At 36.9% G+C, this 6319-nt stretch overlaps 1 protein-coding gene across 1 annotated transcript in view; it reads left to right on the top strand.

Annotated features, from left to right (window-relative positions):
* Positions 1–5772: 5772 nt before the first annotated feature.
* The window catches only part of LOC106151503 (putative G protein-coupled receptor B0563.6), a 44237-nt gene continuing 43690 nt past the window's right edge, over positions 5773–6319 (top strand). Inside the window, exon 1 of the mRNA XM_087010622.1 lies at positions 5773–6013. The gene's annotated coding sequence lies outside the window, so the exon portion shown is untranslated. The remainder of the gene's footprint in view (positions 6014–6319) is intronic.

Raw genomic sequence — 6319 nt, 5'->3', positions numbered from 1 at the left:
ACTATCGGAACATTACGCGTGAGGCCAACCAAAATGCACGCTGAGAGAATTCTCCATCCAGAATCCGTTAGCCGAGAAACAAGTTGACCTCCACGCTACTCCGATAACACAATGCAATTAGTCGATTGAGTGAAACAGACCAATGGAGGTTTCGACCAACGCTTATCGGACCAAAAAATGTTCGCGAAAGAGACTCGAGATATTTCGACGACCAAGAAGTTATTTCGTTTAGGGACGCATCACCGAAAAACGTACAGAGGGGGAATCAGTGATTTGACGATATTTTGTGAAGAGTGTTAGACTGGGCCAAGGAAGATAAGACCAGTCATTGATTTGCCTGTTGACCTCATAAAAGATATGCCAAGTGAACACAGCTTGGATAAGGACTTAGTTCCGTAATTGCAGAATTTATGAAGAGAAAAAGGAAAAACAATCCAATGCTGTTCTTTCAGTAGTCTTTATTACACCAGTCATATAGTTCAAGAAACGGGGGTGGGGGGGGGGGGGGGCTGATAAGGAATCTTCTCTTGCTCATTTGTTTAACCAAAAACGCACACACACACTCACATACTTAAATTGTGCTTTTAGCCACAAGATGAAGGGGAAAGCACGTGTTGCTTTTAAAAATATCCTCATCATTACCACTTGTTAAATATCTCGATGAAGCATGTGTAGCTCTCTTACTACATTAGTCAGGGTGGCATGATTTGGGTGAATACCTCCTTCTTGTACACGTGTTGTTATATATATTGTTAGTTTCTTTACTCTGTGGCTGTTCCGCAAACAAATTTTGATATCAGTTGTTTCCTTCGTTTTACTGCGGCCAAACACATGTAACAACATCTTTCTCCTTTTCCTTGCAATGTTGCTTATTTGTATCGTTACACTTTTTACGTGCTTTTAAACCAGCAAGCTAAAACACGTAAAATGTCCTTTCAGACTGAGAAGAACATACATGTACTGTATATAGCCTAAGCTTGTTAGCATATGAAACTTTACGAATACTTTTTCCTTTTTTTTTGGGGGGGGGGGGGGGAGGGGTCCCTCGAATTTCATTTGCGTATGCTTGGAAACGCATTGTCTAAAAGAAAGTCAGTATCATCCACAATATTTCTTTATTTTAAAAGAAAACAGTATATATTTCTGGAAAAATATACGTAACCATTGGCGGTAAAACAGAGACCTTTTTAATGCGCATCAGGTACCTGTGCTCGAACCTTATTTCAGATTAAAGGGATAACAACCGGCCTTAAGATATCCATATTTTACAGTAAATACATTGTTAATAACTCAAAAAAATACAATAAATTCTATTTTAGCCCCAAAACACCGGTCAACACAATTATTTTAGAATTTGTGCTTGTCATCACATAACGTGACCTCCATAGATAGCTACATTCTGTTATAATCTCTTAAGAGATCATATAAAAAACAAACTTTTTTAGAAAAAAAAACAGGGACTAATTTTGAATGTGGGAATGGATTCATTTACCATTGGTAAGTATGAGAAAATTGTCCTTTAAGCCAGGAAAATTCATTTTTTACCCAAAATGAACAGTTGTTATCCCTTTTACTTTAACATTATTTTCAACCGCGTTGCACATTACGTAAACAAGTGCATGATACATCTTGACATTTTCTAGTCACAGGAAAATAGATTACGTGTATTCCTCTGCTTGATCAAATCCCTGTCATCCAAGTACACGATTTTAGCTCTCATCAGCTCATCTGTGCCAATACGGTACATGTATATGAAATTAGAATGTCTAGTTTCCGTGGCAGCCGATTTTTCTTTTTTTTTCTTTTTATTTTCTGGTGCATGTTTGTCAGTGTACGCTGCACAGGTAAATGTACAAACCGTTTGGTGGTTTTTGAGTACCATCTTATACAAAAAATATTATTTTGTAGCAATGCAAATTATACGTGCTAAAGTCAAATTATTTGCCTTTTGTAATGATGCGGCATTTTTTCTTTGAAGGATATTCGTGTAAAGTCGTTGAGGTACAATGTGGCCACAATTGATGACGGATATTTGTGGTAATTAAGTTACCATATAACGAACCATGAAGTTCACAATGGTGACCATGCTGGTTTGCCTAAAACGAGGTTGTCGGCACTGCGTGACGTCACACAAGACAAGCAAACATGCTAGAATCCGTTTGAGGCGGGACCCAATTCTCAACGGTAGGATGCTACTCTTCGCGTCAGTAATTACGTTTAAGAAAACACTACAAAAGTGACACCCAAACATGGTGAATCGAACTGTTGAGCAATGAGTGTGATTTGACAGAGATGAAGAAAAAAACAACCAGAAATATCCTAGGTAAATTCTGTCGGCTTTAAGTCACTGTTGAGCTGCAGTAAATAGCCAGCCATTATTTCAAAACCCGCGAAATAGCACATGCTTTTACGCTAAGTAGTTTTAATGATGATTTTAGCGATACTATAATTAAAAGACGGCTGTGGTATTCTAGCTGACTGAACACATAAAGGCAAGCAAAGCACGTTAGACCTTTATAAAGGAAAAGAAAAAGTGTTAAAAATCTCAAAAGTCACTAAGGTATATCTGATCCAACAATAAGGTAAATGACGAGGTAGAGAGTTGACATTTCAAATGGACTTTTTTCCATCACTTTCAGTTTTTCCTATTTTTCTGAATGATAAATTGAAACAAATGTTAAATTTGTGTTTTTTTACTTTTAATAATCTACTTTGTGTCAATTAGACATCAGTCCTTTACTTGAATTCACTAACGAAGCATTACCAAAGTACAGGCTTTTTTAGGTCATAAAGCAATCACTTAAAGCGTTGTTTGGATCTTCATATTTTCCAAAGTATCAACTGCCAATTATATCAATGTCTGGTCAAATCAAAAGCCAGTGGCGAGTCTGGCTCCTGAGGTGCACTCTAGCAAATGGGAGGACGGTGGTTTCCAGAATATTTCTGTATTTGACGATGTTCAGGTTTCCATCCATGACTACTAATGGGGGTTTTGACATCCACACATCCGGGCATCAATTCTTGACGCACCAGCCTCGTTCCAAAGATTGCAGCCACACGGTGTGCTAGACGCACATCCCCTTGTTAATTAGAGCTCTGGTGATAGAATGTAAAGGTTAAAAAAGGTTAAACGTGAGTTTTGTAATTTTCTCATTTTATGTTTAGCAAATTGGAAACGTATACTTGTATGCTTGGCAACTGTTAGGAATAAGCGTGGCTGAAACGAAAAGTACAAAGTTAACATAAATGGGTGGATATCATCATGTTTTGGTCAGCAAAACAGTCTCTCTCTCTCTCTCTCTCTCTCTCTCTCTCTCTCTCACACACACACACACACACATATATATTATCATGCATCAATTGCCCACTCACACACGCACCACATACATTTCACGGAAGGCCATACATTTAGTACAGCCACTGGGTGTACTACAGTAATTGCCGTTTTTTTGTGTACAATGCATAGAGATGTTATGTGACCATGGCAACATACGCATTATCTGGTTTTATGGGTGTTTTAGTGAAATACGAGTACTAACTCTCGTTATATGTATCGGTATGTCAAATAATACCCAAGGTACACTGTCACCCTCTCGCAATGTACACATATGTGTTGAACGCCTCTTGCTATAGCCCAAGGTGTCGCTCGGGCGACAGTGTATTATGTCACACCTACATGTCAGTCTGTGACTGCATTGTACTGCGACTAGAATGCACCTACATATATGCGAGTCGTGCTGATATGGACTAAATATTATTATATATGTTTTTGACAAATCTGTCCACCGTAGAGGTGTTATAATTGCACGCGTAGGGAATTAGGCGATGCTGCTACAGATATTTCGAGCCTTGGCCGGATGTCAAAAATTAACTCCAACATTTTGTGTTAGTATCATAAGAACTTTGTAGAAACACGGGTACATGTATAGATTGGCATTGATGCACCGATCGAGCAATTTTTTCAATCAAAGGCGATGTCATCCTTATTAGCGAAATTACTCGGCGGAAACCCAAGATGAAGGAAGTGTTTAGGCTGTGAGCCCAATAATGGTCTAAGAACATAGTGGAATATAACAAGGTAGTGGTATCTTCATTTGAATATATATCCTATTACATAATGTTGATCTCTTGAAAGCTGTCTAGATTTCGTGTTTCATGGGTAGGGCTATTTCTAGTTACCATTTCTAGAGAGACTGTGTAGAATCTGTATTTATGTATTAGATCAGGTCGCGAATTTAGCCCGGCTTCTTGATATGTGTGCATAATGCCCCTACTTCACACAGACCACGAATCCCACGAATCGCCAGGAATTGACAAATTTCAGGATTCGTGGTTGAATCGTAATCAGTTCTTGGAGTTCTTAACAGATTCGTATATATTCGTAGTCAGTTCTTGCAATTCTTGATCAATCACGAACTGATTTCGATTAGATTTATTATTTGGTTTGAAAAATAATCAATTAGGAAAACCATAAAGAAACTTGATGCACCAATTATGGGAATCCTCTTTGGTATAGGTACATTTACGTTAGTGTTTGATAATACATATTCTGCCAATTAAGCTAAAAGTTATTTGATAACAGTACAACTAAAGAATTTGTGCTCTTTTGCACGAGTATCGTCAGCACTTTTGCAAGTGGAACTACCGAAGTATTGTTGTCTACCTTTTGGTATGTAAAATGCACCGAATCTGTTATGAATATGTTTTATGGTTAATTCTAACGTAATCCACCGCAGCTTAGAAATTTTTGTGATCGCAAGTGACATTTTAAGTCCTCAGCACACACTAATTTTCTTCCGTCTCTTTCTAAGTGAGTGTGTCTTAATTACACCCACTTCAAATTTATAACAAAGGCTTAATTTGCACGTTCGTTTTATAGATGCCTGATTGTATAAAATATATACAATACCAGTGTGGTTAAGTATTAGTGACACTTATTATTCAGAAATATTCCGTATCTCTATTTATGGCTCATTATTTAGGAATACCTTGTATCTCTATTTATGGCTCTCTTTACTCGAGAAATTTGAGTCAACAACATTGAAATCTCTGAACGTTTTTCAATCGTAAACCTCCCCCAGATTCCAAGGAAATATCGTTAATGGATCTTATTTCTCTGGCATACCATCATTTAAAATGACTTGTGTAATTCAAACACTCACGTTTCGGTTACGGAAGAAATGTGTGTTACTGAAATCGATACTTTCATTGACCATTAATGTACCACAATATTATTTCTTTTTTTTTAAAGGTTTTCAAGTTTCTTGAAATATATTTCGTATTATGTATGACAGGTTTGCCAGTGTATACAGACATGTGTGCACATGTATATACATGGGTATAGATAAATGTATGCTTTTTTCAGTGATTTTATGAATCCTTTATATACACTTTTCATTTTATGCCTCCAGAGAGATGAAAGCAAACGGTTTTAACTTTTAATCAGACAGTTTATAAATGTCGTTAAGGTTCTACATTATGCTCTCAGCATGCATAACATTTTTCATTAATAATTTGTCTCTTCTAATATACCCTACTGGTTAGTAATTATACCGGCATTATCTTGCGGAATTCTTGGAATCAATTTGCTTAAGATCACAAAATTTAACACCTTCCTTGGCCCACTTAGTGTTATAAATACATCCTGTTATTTTTCTTTCAGTATTTCTGCCAGTACTATTTGCTTTTGTATGAAAGTGTGAATATTGCCTTCGCTAAAATTATTAACTTAATCTTCAATATCCTTATTTAATTTTTTCTGTCTTACAGCGGCTTCACAGATTGCGCATGTTAACTGAGAGGGAATAAAAACCACAGCGGTGTCACCTGGGAAACACAGAACGTGTCGGCAACCACTGCGCAGGCGGCTCATACTGTCTGATAGTGTAGAGAAGGGTTTTTGTGCTCCACGTATTTGATTCTTGGTTTTGGACATATAATCCAACAGCGTCCTCTGGGTGCTATTTTGGCCCATATTTGCCTCGCAGAGAAAAACTACTCATAATATACCCTGGTAAGTAAATGGATAGAAATTTACCAAAGCTTTGTGTGTTTTTTGAGGACGTATACTTTGCTGGAAAGTATACAGTTTATATCTCTATAGTAACTAATAATAACACGGTTTAAGGCGGAGACTAAATTTGGTCAACTGACAGAATGACTTTCAGTGTTTTTGTTTGCTAGTTGTTTGGTATTTTCAATTAAGTCGTGTATAAAATACAATACCAATAACTGCTTTAGTTCTATCTCTCTCTCTCTTTATGCTATTAAGCTCCACTTCATATAAATGTCAGCTGTTAACATAAGGTTTATGATTCAA

This window comes from Lingula anatina, chromosome 4 (genome assembly GCF_051362555.1).
Source record: "Lingula anatina isolate TDL-2025a chromosome 4, LinAna3.0, whole genome shotgun sequence".
Classification (NCBI taxonomy): Eukaryota; Metazoa; Brachiopoda; class Lingulata; order Lingulida; family Lingulidae; genus Lingula; species Lingula anatina.
This window is presented reverse-complemented; position numbering and strand designations above follow the sequence as displayed.